The following is a 14089-nucleotide window of genomic DNA, read 5'->3' on the forward strand; positions in this document are numbered from 1 at the left end:
GCTGACCGATGAGAAAAGGGATACCATACAGAAGAGCATCGAGTAGCCGCCACACTCGGAGGGAGTTTGTGTAATGTGTTTCACGAAAATCGAGAAAATCATTAAATATAAGAAAGAAATCGATAGCATCATATCCGTTTTCAGGGAAAGTAGGCGCAGGTTCAAAGCCAAAACTCCAAGTTCATCAACTAGAAAGAAATGAGTTTTAAGATCACCGCAGGTTTGTGAATCTTTGTGAAACTATTATAGTAATTGAAGTTGTTGAACTGTTTCGTAATACCAGACACAAAGTTTAGGCTCTCAGGTATAAATATGTTTGTTTTCTCTTTTCCAGCTGACCTTTAGATGTGGTATTCTGATTGGTCAAGAGATTAGAATTTGATTGGCTGCTATTTTCTCAACAAAGTTCAATCTGAGATGGCCTCTAATGGGGAGTTGTTAGATCCTTATGTAGCGATAGTAGATGAGCGGATCAAAGGATCTAATTTTAATTAGATTGAAGTGTAATGATACCTGTGATTTTGAGGTGCAATTTCATCCCATGATTATTGTGCATTTTACTATGGAAGCCCTTAACCTAGTTGCGTGTGTATTGATATAGATTTGTATATTTGCTTATGATGTTTGTATAAATACTCTGTGCGGTGTTTTTCTCAGAGGCATTTTAACCTTAAAACTTGCACCATTACTAACAATCATCTGTCGACTGCTCACACCCGCTGTGAACCCTATATTTTGGTTTGGTAAACGGCGTTATCTATAGGCAAAATCAGTGTGCAAATAACGACCTCATTTAACAATATTTGAGTTTTTCTTAATGAAGAGGCATGCCCTTTTGAAAAAAAATAGTTTATTTATCACAGAGAAAAAACAACAAATATTGGTGAAATATACCAATACAATTAGTTGCATGCAATTTTCTCACATTTTCAAAGATAGTGTTGTCAACTTGCCAAAACTAATCTCAGAGTTATTTGTTGTAAAGAAATAATTGTACAAATCAGGTTCCTATCAGTAACTATTATACAAAATCTTACCCTCTTGAAGGATCTTTGTGTTTGAAAATGTAGCATCACGATTTTTGTCTTTGTTTCTTCGTTGTGGAACTTTAAACTCTTTAAGAACGAGCAGTATATATAAATCAAACCGAGAGAGAGTGATACATAGTATCCCGGAATCGATATAGAGACAAGATGAACTTTTTCGTTTGTCTTCTAGTAGTGCAAGGTGAAGATAACGAACAGTGATCAATCTCATAACTCCTACAAGCAATACAAAATAGATAGTTGGGCAAACACGGACCCCTGGACACACCAGAGGTGGGATCAGGTGCCTAGGAGGAGTAAGCATCCCCTGTTGACCGGTCACACCCGCCGTGAGCCCCATATCCTGATCAGGTAAACGGAGTTATCCGCAGTCAAATCAGTGTGCGAAGAACGGCTTAACAATCGGTATGAAACACGTCAGACAGCATTTGACCCAATGCGAGGTTGTATTGACGAACTAGATCGTTATAACGACCATAGAATTTGCGAAATGCTGACTTCAATCGAGACTGTTGAAATCCCTGTACCATCAACTTGTTTGTCAGTAGCTTACCTCGATTTAAAAACTGACTATACCCAGAACAAGCTCTTGCATATCGAATCAGTTGAGATATATAAACACCATATGCAGGTGATAATGGAATATTGCTACATAAATGTGGGAAGTTGACGATGGAGAAGCTGAAATCATCCCGTTTGTCATACAGTTGAGTTGTCAGTTTGCCGTTAATGTCTACTTTCAATAGAATATCTAAGTATGAAGCAGAAGTGGACGACTCTGTGGTGTCCTTTATTTCGAGCTCACAGGGATATATCAAATCGACATATGAATGAAAGCTATCATTGTTAATAGACAAAACGTCATCGATATATCTAAAATTCGAATTGAAGGTCACAGCGAGAGATTTTTTCTTCTCACGTAGAAGTTTTTGAATAAATTAGTGTTATTTGCAGTTGCATTGACCTCTCCAGTAAGTACATTTCACATTTATAACCTATTATGTGTACATTTCAAATGATTTCAGCTTTGATAACTTTACAAATTGTAATGATAGATATATTTTCTTTAATATGATGTACAAGTACTAGTTGTTGTGAACAATACGTGTTTGAATACAAAACTACGTGGACAATTTGTTCCCTCTATTTTAACGGTACGAAATTCTGAAAGAAATAAAAGTAGAATGTAAATATAAGAAATAAATTTCATTTTCAAAAATTAAATTAAATTCTTAAATATGCTTTATTACAATATCTAAAATGTCTATAATCTTTACATTTGCCTACTCGCGGGAGGTATAACTGAGAGAACCTCTGAGTAAGGATTGTAAATCTCTCTCTCTCTCTCTCTCTCTCTCTCTCTCTCTCTCTCTCTAACGATTTAAACTTTTCTGTAATGAAGGGTCTTTGGTTGTCCACTTTACATTTTATATTTCTGTATAGGATTTAAAGGATCGATCACTGATCGTTATTTTCCCCTTAAACTAAATAAATCGTGAAAATTTATAATAATTCTAGGAGGGAATGGATATCTTGTTGTTTCTTACCGTAAGACAAATCTCTTTGCAATTTTTAAGTCTAACAGGCCGCTCTTGTAGTCAGTCAAATGGAGTCTTGCTTGAGGTCAGTTCAAACCTGGATGCCTCAGCATCATTTCAAGATCAACACAGACAAGATTGAGGTGCTAGTGATATCCTCCAAACAAATGGCCTCTAAGCTACACATACCATCACTGCAAGTAGGAGACGACTCTATCACTGCTGTTACTAAGGCCAAAGGCGTTGGTGTAACCATCGACTGCCACATGACCATGGAGGCACATATATCATAAGTGTACAAAAGTGCCTTCATCCAACTTAAGAACCCGAGCCAGCTGAGGAGATATCTGGACAGGTAATCGCTGGAATGTGTTGTCCATGCCTTCATAACAACAAAGCTGGACTACTATAACTCTCTCTCTACTACGGCTTACCATCAAAGCAGATCCAGCAGCTCCAATCCACCCAAAACGCTGCAGTCAGAATCACCTCAGGCACCCGCAAATATGACATCATTACACCAGTCCTACGCTCCCTCTATTGGCTGCCAGTTCAGCACAGATTCATCTCCAAGACATTGGTGTTGGTGTACAAAACAGTCAACAACATGGCTCCATCCTATCTGCAGGAACTCATAACACCCTATGCCCCCTCCAGAACTCTGCGGTCCAGTGATCAGAGCCTACTACTAGTGTCATTTACCACCTCATCTGTGATTCAAACTCGAGCTTTTCGATTTATTATTATTATATTATTTAATCCATCAAACCTTTGAAAGTAATCAACGTATATAAAAATGGCATTGCAAAAAGATTGTCTTGTACATTTATATATGTTCTATACATGAAAAGATAAGCATTTTAAAAAGTTATCTGCCTTTAGTCAAATATCTTAAATTCATTAAATTATGAAAACGACTTGAAGAGTTACTGTTCCTTGTTGAAGTACGGTGTTCACAAGTACAACATATCAGTCTCAGCATTATTGACAGATATGTCAAACAAAGTGTTTTATGAAGAGCTCATATACGATTAATTCTAGTTAAGCAATACTTTTAAAACAACAGACAATCCTGAATAATGAAGGTTCGGTAGTACAGTATGTGTATGAAATAATGATCCGATTTAAAATTGCTTCAATGTTTCATCAAACAGATGTCAATATGAATAAGTACATGTATGTTTTATTTGTTATCACGAGTAACAGGTCTGTTCCATTTTTCATTCAAGGTTGGGAAAGATGTATTTTTTAATGAATTAGAAGCAATTATTCATAAAGCAAAAACGGAAGCAGAAGGAGAATTGTTGAAAGGTGGCGGTAGCTATGAGACAAATCAAGAAGACTAGAATAAAGAAAGGGAAAAGAATTACCACCAGACAGCGGAACAGAAGACAAAGAGATTGTTCTCCAAATATTACCCCTCCTCCACAAAAGAATTCAAACAACCCAAATTGGTGGCAAATATCAGACAAATCAAGAAGACGGGAATGAAATAAAGGATGTTGATCAACTCCATACCACGGAAAAAAGGAGGAGACGATGGCATATTCACAAAAGAATCCAAACGGTTAACAATGGTGGCAAGTATGAGACAAATCAAGACAAGACCAACGAAAATAATGACGGTCAACTCGCGGAAAGGAGAATTCGAAACATTTCTCCTCTTCTGCAGGAGGACACTAGAAAAGACTATATGAAAATAACCCCTAATCCTAACCCTATCCCAAAAAAAAAACATAAGAAGATACGAGATATCATCCTACTGTACACGAATGAGAGGCAACCACTTTTAAAAATAACGAACAAGAACTTTCCAAAACAAAAGACTTTATTTACAAAGAAAGATATGTAATTCGTAAACGATAAAGAAACAAATCATATAAGTACTTACAAACCTTTCCACACCTGGTAAAAATATGATACTAATAGTATTCACAATGAATAAAAACAATATTCAATAAAACGAATCAAGAGAAAATGATGTTGTTAATGGGTTGAATCATTTCTAGCGTCACTTACAAGTAGCTACCCGTATCCACTATCATAAAGTTATATCAATGGTGAAGATAATAAAGAGTTATCGATCTCGTAGTTCCCGTCAGGAATACATATTTAAGAGTTGGACAAACACGAACCCTCGAACATACCAGAGGTGGGATCAGGTGCCTAGGAGGAATAAGCATCCCCCTGTAACCTGTCACACCCACCGTGGGTCCTATATCTTGTTCAGGTAAACTGAGTAATCCGTAGTCAAAATTAGTGTGTAAAGAATTACAGGTTATATTGGCTACTAAATCGTTATAACGATCATAGAATCTATTAAATGTACTTTAAAGGGAACTATTGAAGCCCCTTTAGCATCAAATTATTGGTCAGTAGCCTCTCTTGATTAAAAAACTGATCATATGCAGCACAAGCTCTTGCGCATTGAATGAAGCTGAAGTTATCTCGTTTGTCATAAACTTGAGTTGTTAGTTTCTCGTTTACATCTATGTTCGAATCCGGCTCGAGCCGGTAAGTGAGAAAGATTCCCAGTTTACTTTCAGAAGGTCGGTGGTATATTCCCACGTACGTTGTATCTGGGTTCTGTCTTACACCAATAAAAACTGGGCGCCACCAGATAACTGAAAATTTGTTGAGTGTGGCGGAAAACATCAATCAATCAATCAATAAAATATATAATTGCGAAGGAGATGTAATGGACTTCGTGATGTTTTTCACTGGAATATATCGAATCGACATATGAATGAAAATGACAATTTTTAATAGATCAAATGTCGTCTATATATTTAAATGTTGAAAGACACAGAGATGTTTCTTCTCATGTAGAAACTTTTGAATACAGTCTGCCTCATAAGAATATAAAAACAGATTAGCTTAAAAAAGGAGCACAATTTGTGCTTATAGAAATTCCAACAGACTGTTGGATGACATAATCATCAAAGATTACGACGATATTGTTAATGAGAAACTCCAGTATTTTTAATAGATATCAGCCTCAGGGCTTTTGTGCGTAAAATCAGAGTAATTTTGAATGATTGATCACTAGATATGAATATTTCCTCTTTCCAATTTTCTTGAAGAAAAAATTGTAAATGATATGAAAAAGTATATTCTTCAATCTATCGTATGGAATAATAATCTACAATATTGAAGTCATACGTTCCGATGTTGACTGTAGAAAACCTTTGTGATATCAAATTTATTAAATAATAGTACCTTCCAAGGTTTTTGAATACATATAAATTTAATTAAGATACTGATGATTAGCTAAAATCACAATCTAAAATACCTTGTTTGGATCTTCCTTTTTAAACTTTGATCACATATATTCCTTCATTTCAATTTTAAAAAATATGGGTTTTGACAAGTATTAATCAAGCTCTTAATTCTAAATTAGCTAAGCGTTGTTTCGGCAAGAAGAATCTAGAACTGTATTTTGTCAATACATCTTGGTTTAAATCACACGCATGATTACATTATGACGAGGTAACTATATCAAAATAATATAAATATTATCTACTCTATGATATTTTGATAGGAAACAAATCATGTATTGAAATCATCGGTTCATATATATTAATTACACTATTTGCGATATTTGTGAAAATAATATATCTTCTTATATCCTAAAAGAGCAAACAAATAATCTAACATAATATATATAACAACTCTGTTTTCGATCAGATGGTGTCTTGAACACATAAACAGAATGGGGGGAAAATCAAAATTCAGGTGAAATCCCAAATTTAAGTTAAAATACGTTAGTTAACCCCCCCCCCCCCTTTGATCCAGTTTTTCTCCTCAATATCAAATACTTGCCGATGCCGCTGGAGTCTGTTGAAATTAATTGTGAGCGAAATGTGCTCATTTGTTAGCTGATATGTTTTATACTCTTATGAAGCAGAATTTATTCAAAAGTTTCTGCATGAGAAGAAAACAGTTCTTGCTGTGACCCTTAATTTTATATTTAGAAATACCGACGATGTTTTATTTATTAACAATGATAATTTTCATTCGTATGTCATAAGTCATCCACACCGGCTTTGTACTTAGATATTTTATTGCAAATATATATTAACTGCAAACTATCAACTCAACTTTAAGATAAACCGGATACGTTTAGTTTCTCTATCATCAGTTTCCCATATTCATGTAGCAATATTCCATTAGCATCTGTTTATTGTGTTTATATATCTCAAATGATTCGATACGCAAGAGCTTGTTCTGCGTATCATTAGTTTTTAAATCGATACAGGCTACTGACAAACAAGTTGATGGTACAGGGGTTTCAACAGTCTCCTTTAAAGTCAGTATTTTGCAAATTATATAGTTGTTATAAAAGTTCTAGTTTGCCAGTGTAACCTATCGATGGGTCATATAGTGTCTGGCGTGTTTCATACCTATTGTTACACTTGGCACACTGCTTTTAATACGGATAACACTGCTTACCTGATCAAGATATAGGGCTCGTGGCGGGTGTGACCGGTCGACAGGGGATGCTTATTCCTCATATGCACTTGACCTCCACCTCTGGTATATCCAGAGGCTCGTGTTTGCTCAACTCTCTATTTTTATTGCTTATATGAGATTAACACCACAGTTCGTTATCTTCCTTCTTCATTGATCACTGTTCGTTATCATCACCTTTGATTTACCTGCACGGAATTTCGAAATTAATATCAACAACATTCGATTTCTTCAACATCAAGCCAAAATTTAATTGAGGATTTCAAAATACCTCTCTTACGACGTTGAATTTTAGTAACATCAAATCCACTTGAAAGATTAGTATTGTTTGTTATCGTATATACGTTTAACTAGCCATATTTTATTTTAAAATTGCATAGTTATATAAGAAACAAACACTCTCGTCTTTAATCACTTACGACTTTGAGTTGTAGTCTAGCTTTATTAAAAGATAGCCGACCAGGTATTGCTTTGTAGTCTAGTAGCTAGTGTCTATCTAAAAATCATTCAGTTAATTAATGAAACACTTATTGACAATTTTTCGATCAACACTATGATTTAGTTACCCTTGCTATACAATATTAACCTTATCTCGTATATAACTACGTGACGTTAGTTTATCACGCATATTCTATACATAGACGAATGGTTATACTAAAATATTAATTACATGCAAATAAAGCAATGGGGACACAATTCTCTCAACTTAAAATTACATTCCTTCACGTCACGTGTTTAAGATAAATCAGCTTATACTTGTAAACATGTGACACAGACTGAAACTAACATTTTTCTCATTGTCAACAGCAAAAGAAATGGATAAATGTAACCATTATGAATGTTTATAACGGAAAAGCAAAATACAACCAATTTCAGTGAGGATAACAGAAATTAGTATGCTTGAACAAGCAGATGTCTGGTCTATTACAAACACCACTTTTCATAATCATTATATAGCAAGCAGAGTTCACCAAAATGTGGGTGAAAAATTTAAAGATTTTCATACTTGATAAATATTGATTATTGGAAATTTTAGTTTCCAATCTGTTATAATAAACAAGATCCCTAGTTTATGAAACAGTTATTTCAAAATTGACTTGGTTGTTTACAAATAATTGAAGTTATTTCCCTAGATCTTCCAAGAGATGAGTTTAATGATGTTATTTCATGCTTATGGGGTCCCTTGGTTAGTGTACTTTCTTGTTGACCAAGAGAGTGTAGGTGATATCTCAATATAAATGGAACTTCGTTGTCATCATACTCCAGGGTCTTTGTTTGCAATAAATGGCACATTCCAATGTGTATGTATGTGTAGTTTGTTATCAAATGTCAAGTAGAAAAGACAGACTTGTTAAAAAAAATAAACATTTGGTGATAACGTTTGGTGTATTTTAAGATGTAATCCCTATGAATAATGGGTATAATAATTCTGGTAGCAGTTTATCCTTTGGTGTATTTATCGATGAACATGTAATCTAAGTGACCAAGAGTACGTAGGATTTATAGACCTTATGAACTTACAATATGCCATAATTCACTAATGTAATAGAGGGGATTCTCTCTCTCTCTCTCTCTCTCTCTCTCTCTCTCTCTCTCTCTCTCTCTCTTGTATCTTGCATCCTGAAAAGCCAGGGTATTTCTAAATGTAATAAGAGATTTCGGCTACATTTCTGACTCTTTGTCAAAATTGTCCCTTTATATCTACAATAATTATCCCCAATATCGTAAAAATTGTAATAGAATTGTTCTGCGGAAGATCTAGGTCTGGACAGCTGGTTGAAACATCTGTCGTAATTGTAAGGCCGGAGACCTGGTACAGCCATATATTTTTTCTTTCTTTAGAAAATGAAGGAGAATCCAGTGTATCTTCCGAAAATGATGGTTTGATGGCAAAATCTATTGTTTTACATTAATTACCAATATTAGAATTTTTACCCGGGGAGGAAGATGCACTGAGAAGAACTTCACATATATCCTCCTGGAAGGACCTGAATGGGAAATACTCTGTATATGAAGGAAATGGTTAGAACCATGAAAAAGATTTTAAAAAAATTGTCTTATTTTCACCTTTTCTACGTTTCTTAAAATCCATGAAGAAATGTATTCATTAGGCGTTAGTGCAGAATATGCGCCATTACTAACTGAATTGATTTTCCAGTAGATGGCAATGCTATATGATATTGATATAGCAAACATACGATGGTGTTGTACACTTTAAACATTCCAATCTTCTAGGAAGTATTGGATGTGGCCACCTTTAAGACCTAATTTGACAAACATCAAAACGAAAGATACCATTGATACCTACATTTCTGTAAAAATATTTTCATAGTTCTTGATGACGATTATAAGCAATTTGAATGTGAACTTGACGCTTAGATTAGATGGAGAGATTCGGATGATTACATAATGACAGGCATCATCAAACATATCAAACTATTCTGGGGGTGAGGAACCAGATCTCCTAGAATTCATCCAAATAAATTAGATGAAATTAGGATATGGATGTAGCAATTTTAAATCCCGCTAGCGAGCAGGCTTATATCACGACTTATAGCAGTTGTGTTAGTTTTAAACATTTTATAGCACATGTGTTAGAATGTAAACCTTTTATAATACAAGTGTTAGAATGTAAACCTTTTATAGCACATGTGTAAGACTGTAAACCATGTATAGCACAGGTGATAGAATGTAAACTTTTTATAGCACATGTGTTAGAACGTACACCTTTTATAGCATATATGTTAGAATGTAAATCTTTTATAGCAAAAGTGTTAAAATGTAAACCTTTTATAGCACATATGTCAGATTGTAAACCTTTGACAGAAATAAGAACTTGTGAAAAATTGACAATTTCAATTATTATATCACTGAAACTGTATCTATGGTTGTACACTTTAAACGTAGTACATCCCACTACTGTACATATTCCTGGGTGATTGCTATATTGATATACGATTCTGTATATGTGCATTTATACAAATATATTGTATATATACAATGAGATGTTGGCTTTTTTTTACCATTATCGGCTAAGATGACGGTCACCAGCATTACAAATGTAGATTTTGTATGATGCAACAATACAGCACTTCAGTGTTGGAATGACCACAGTACGGACATTGTATTTTGACAATGACCGTCAGTGATTGAGCAGATATGGATGTGGATGCATTAAATAGTTTAAATAACATAAACAAAAGAAAACAGCTGCAAACACCATATTTCATAACTAGTTGCACAAGGTACATACGTTGAATTAAATATTTTAATTTTTTGTATTCTCATATATTCCTTAAAGTAACCTTAGTAGACCTTGTAAGGTAGTGATTGCAAAGCATCTCGTGGTCTATTCATGTTGTATCTAAAGAGAGACTATTTTCGTTTCTGATTCCGGAATACATCACGCACTTGAACATCAGTAATGACAGACGATGGAAACAAAGACTTGTCAGATATAATCAGACACAGGGTAAAGATAAACTATGTTTAAAAATTTAAAAGCAAAAATAAAATACAAATGAAAAATTCCTTACGTGTTTATTATCTTTTAAGTAATAGTCATAGTTTAAGTTTCCATGTAACCTCCTCTCATGTTAATTTTCAGTCTTACAACACGATAATCTAATTCACAAACTAGGCCTATTAAAATCGTGATATATAGTGTTATAAATTCCATACCATGTATACAGTGTTAGTGCACATATTAATGTAAAATTTATACGGTACCAGTTTGGATGCACCAGATGCGCATTTCGACAAATAATGTCTCTTCAGTGATGCTCAACCGAAATGTTTGAAATCCGAAATAACTATGAAGTTTTAGAGCTAAATATAGCCAAATACAGCGTGACAAAAAGGTGGAGCCAAATTCGTCCAAGGATAAGAGCTATGCATGAGAGAGATAATCCTTAATTTTGAAATGAATTTCTAAATTTTATAACAGCAATTAAATATACATCCGTATTTTCAAGAGAGTAACGAAGTACTTAGCTACTGAGCTGTAGAGACCCTCGGGGACTAACAGTCCACTAGCAGAGGCCTCGACCCAGGGGTCATAATGTAAAACTTATACGGTACCAATTTTGATGCACCAGATGCGCATATATATATATATATATATATATAAAGCACAGAAAATTTCACTTTATTTGAATACCCACTTCCGCCCCCTACCCGGGGTTGAACTCACGACCTGCGGAACCAAATCTCCTAGCAGCGTGTAGCCAGCGCACTAGACCGCTCCACCATCTAGGCAAGTCATAAAACTTGCTTTCGATGACGATGGAATTCTCGCCACGCTGTCACACACTACACGGCCGTTGAGAATGGAAATGGGATACAGTTATTAACGTACATTTAAGAGGATCATACATGATACACATTGCATTCGAAATATCTTATATAAAGCACGGAAATAGCATATATTTATATATATATATATATATATATATATATATATAACTTTAAAAACTTTGTAGAAATATTTCAACTGTGTTACCGGTCTTCTTCAGTCGTGTTTATCTCTCATAGCAACGTAACGCACGACTACATACACGAAAGTACTATGACGTCACAGAAAGTATTATAAACGTCAAAGTTGATATTGCGCGAAAAACATTTGAGAGAGGTAAGAGTCTAATAATAAAATGAACAATATTCACCGGACCTCGTGGAAACATCCCAAAATATGACTATGCGTACAATTAAATATTTTGTATTAGTAATGTAACAGAATTTTAAAATGTTTGTTCACAAAGCAGTCAACTATTGGCCTAAGTGAATACAAACAAGAAATATTACAGTAAGTAGTTAATCGTAAATACATTAATATTGTTATAATCAGTTATTATAACACGTTCTTTGCATGCAAGCCTTACAAGACAATAATTATTAAAGACAAAAATGTTCCCTTTTGTTTATTCCGTGTGGTGCATACGTATTTATTTTTTTCTTCCATATATTTTCACTAAAACGACAATAAATGTCATCTTTGTAAAGTTTTTCAATTCCTATTATAGAATAATCGTCAATACTATGAGAATCCTTATAGAAATGAATGGCAACATGGTCATCAGTTTCTCGTCTAATAAATGACAAATTCAAAACATGCCTTTGGTATAAAGTTACCCCAGTTTCTCCCACATATACAATTGTGTTGCATTTTTTTGCAATTATATTTGATATTTGTTACTTTATTGTGCTAAAAAGTGCACTTTATGTCAATATGTCATTAAAATCAATGAATTTGAAAACTACAACGGTAACAAATATCATATCAAACATTATATCAATTGTAAATCCAGTAATTTACTTTATGCAGTGTTTTGCAAAACATGCAACAAAATTGTCTAAATCGTAACAATCCGTGAACTTTTATGGATTTGTGGAATACGTATGGATCTGTAAGAAAAATCCGTGAGTGTGAAGGTACCATAAGGAATGTAACTGAAATCTCTTATTATGTTTAGAAATACCGTGTACGTCCAGAAGGCACGATAACAGAGATAATATTTTCTATAACATTGATGAAATGAACTCCTATTGGGTTGAAACCTCGAAGTTTGTGAATTATGGCATATTGTACGTTCATCAGATCTATAAGTCCTTTTTGTTCTTGGTCATGTAGAAGACATGTTCGTCTATAAATACACCAAAAAAACTGTTATCAAAATCATACCAGGAAAATACACTAAACATTATCACACCATGTTCATTTCTGTTAAAGTCATCCTTCATTACTTGACATTTGACAACAAACCACAGATATATACGTATTGAATGCGTGAGAAAAACGATTTTTGTTGAAAATAAAGACCCTTGAGTGTGACGGCGACGAGAAAGTGTTGTATTTACATCTTTATGAATAATTTTTGTGAACGTCTGGTGCAATAAAATAACTCAAGTTTGTAGATTTATGTGGAAGAAATGAGAATTTGAGACTTTAATTTTGCTAGAGTGCAGTCACTACCTCATTTACGCCACGGCCTAGGTAGGAGCGAAAACGGGACCCACGATTTCTTAGTCACCATGGAAAAGCTGTAACCAAGGAACCCATGACCATGAACTAACATCAAGAATCTCATCTCTCGGAAGAAACTTGAGAAATTAACTTCAATATTTGTAAACAACCAAGTCAATTTTGAAATAGCTGTTTCATAAACTAGGCATGTTGTCGATTATAACAGATTGGGAACTGAAATTTCCAATAATCAATATTTATCAAGTATGAAAAACGTTAAATTTTTCACCCACTTTATGGTGAACTCTGCGTGCTATGTAATGATTATGAAAGGTGGCGTTTGTAATAGACCAGACATTCGCTTGTTCAAGTATACTGATTTCTGTTATCTTCACTGAAATTGGTTGTTTTCCTTTATAAACATTCATAATGGTTACATTCATCCATTTGTTTTGCAGGTGACAATGAGAAAAATATTAGTTTCAGTCTTTGTCTCGTGTTCAAAAGTATAAGCGAATTTAGATTATTTATCTTAAACTTGTGACGTGAAGGAATGCAATTTTAAGTTGAGAGAAATGTGTCCCCATTGATTTATTTGGATGTAATTGATATTTGGATATAATTATTCGTCTATGTATAGAACATGCGTTTTAAACTAACGTCACTTAGTTATACATGAGGCAAGGTTAATAGTGTATGGCAAGGGTAATTAAGTATAGTGTCGATAGAAAAATTGTCAATAATTGTAATTGTTTTATTATTTGATTGAATCATTTTAACATGCAAACTAGCTACTAAAGGCTATAACACAACACCCGGTTGGCTATCTTTTTATGAAGAAGGACTGAGTCACTGCACCTCATATGTCCAAGTAATAAATGTAGATGATTTTTAAGCTGAATAACATCTCAACATACACACAGATACATAACTGTATATACAAAGTCCGTTGGTTTGTAAATAACTGTGTTTTGGTACAGAATGTACCAACCGTGTGTTGTTTCACCAAAATATCAGTGCAAAATTCATGCACAAACAATAAGAATAATAACTTATTTCAATACCGTTTAGTT

Source organism: Ostrea edulis, chromosome 9 (genome assembly GCF_947568905.1).
Source record: "Ostrea edulis chromosome 9, xbOstEdul1.1, whole genome shotgun sequence".
NCBI classification, from domain to species: Eukaryota; Metazoa; Mollusca; class Bivalvia; order Ostreida; family Ostreidae; genus Ostrea; species Ostrea edulis.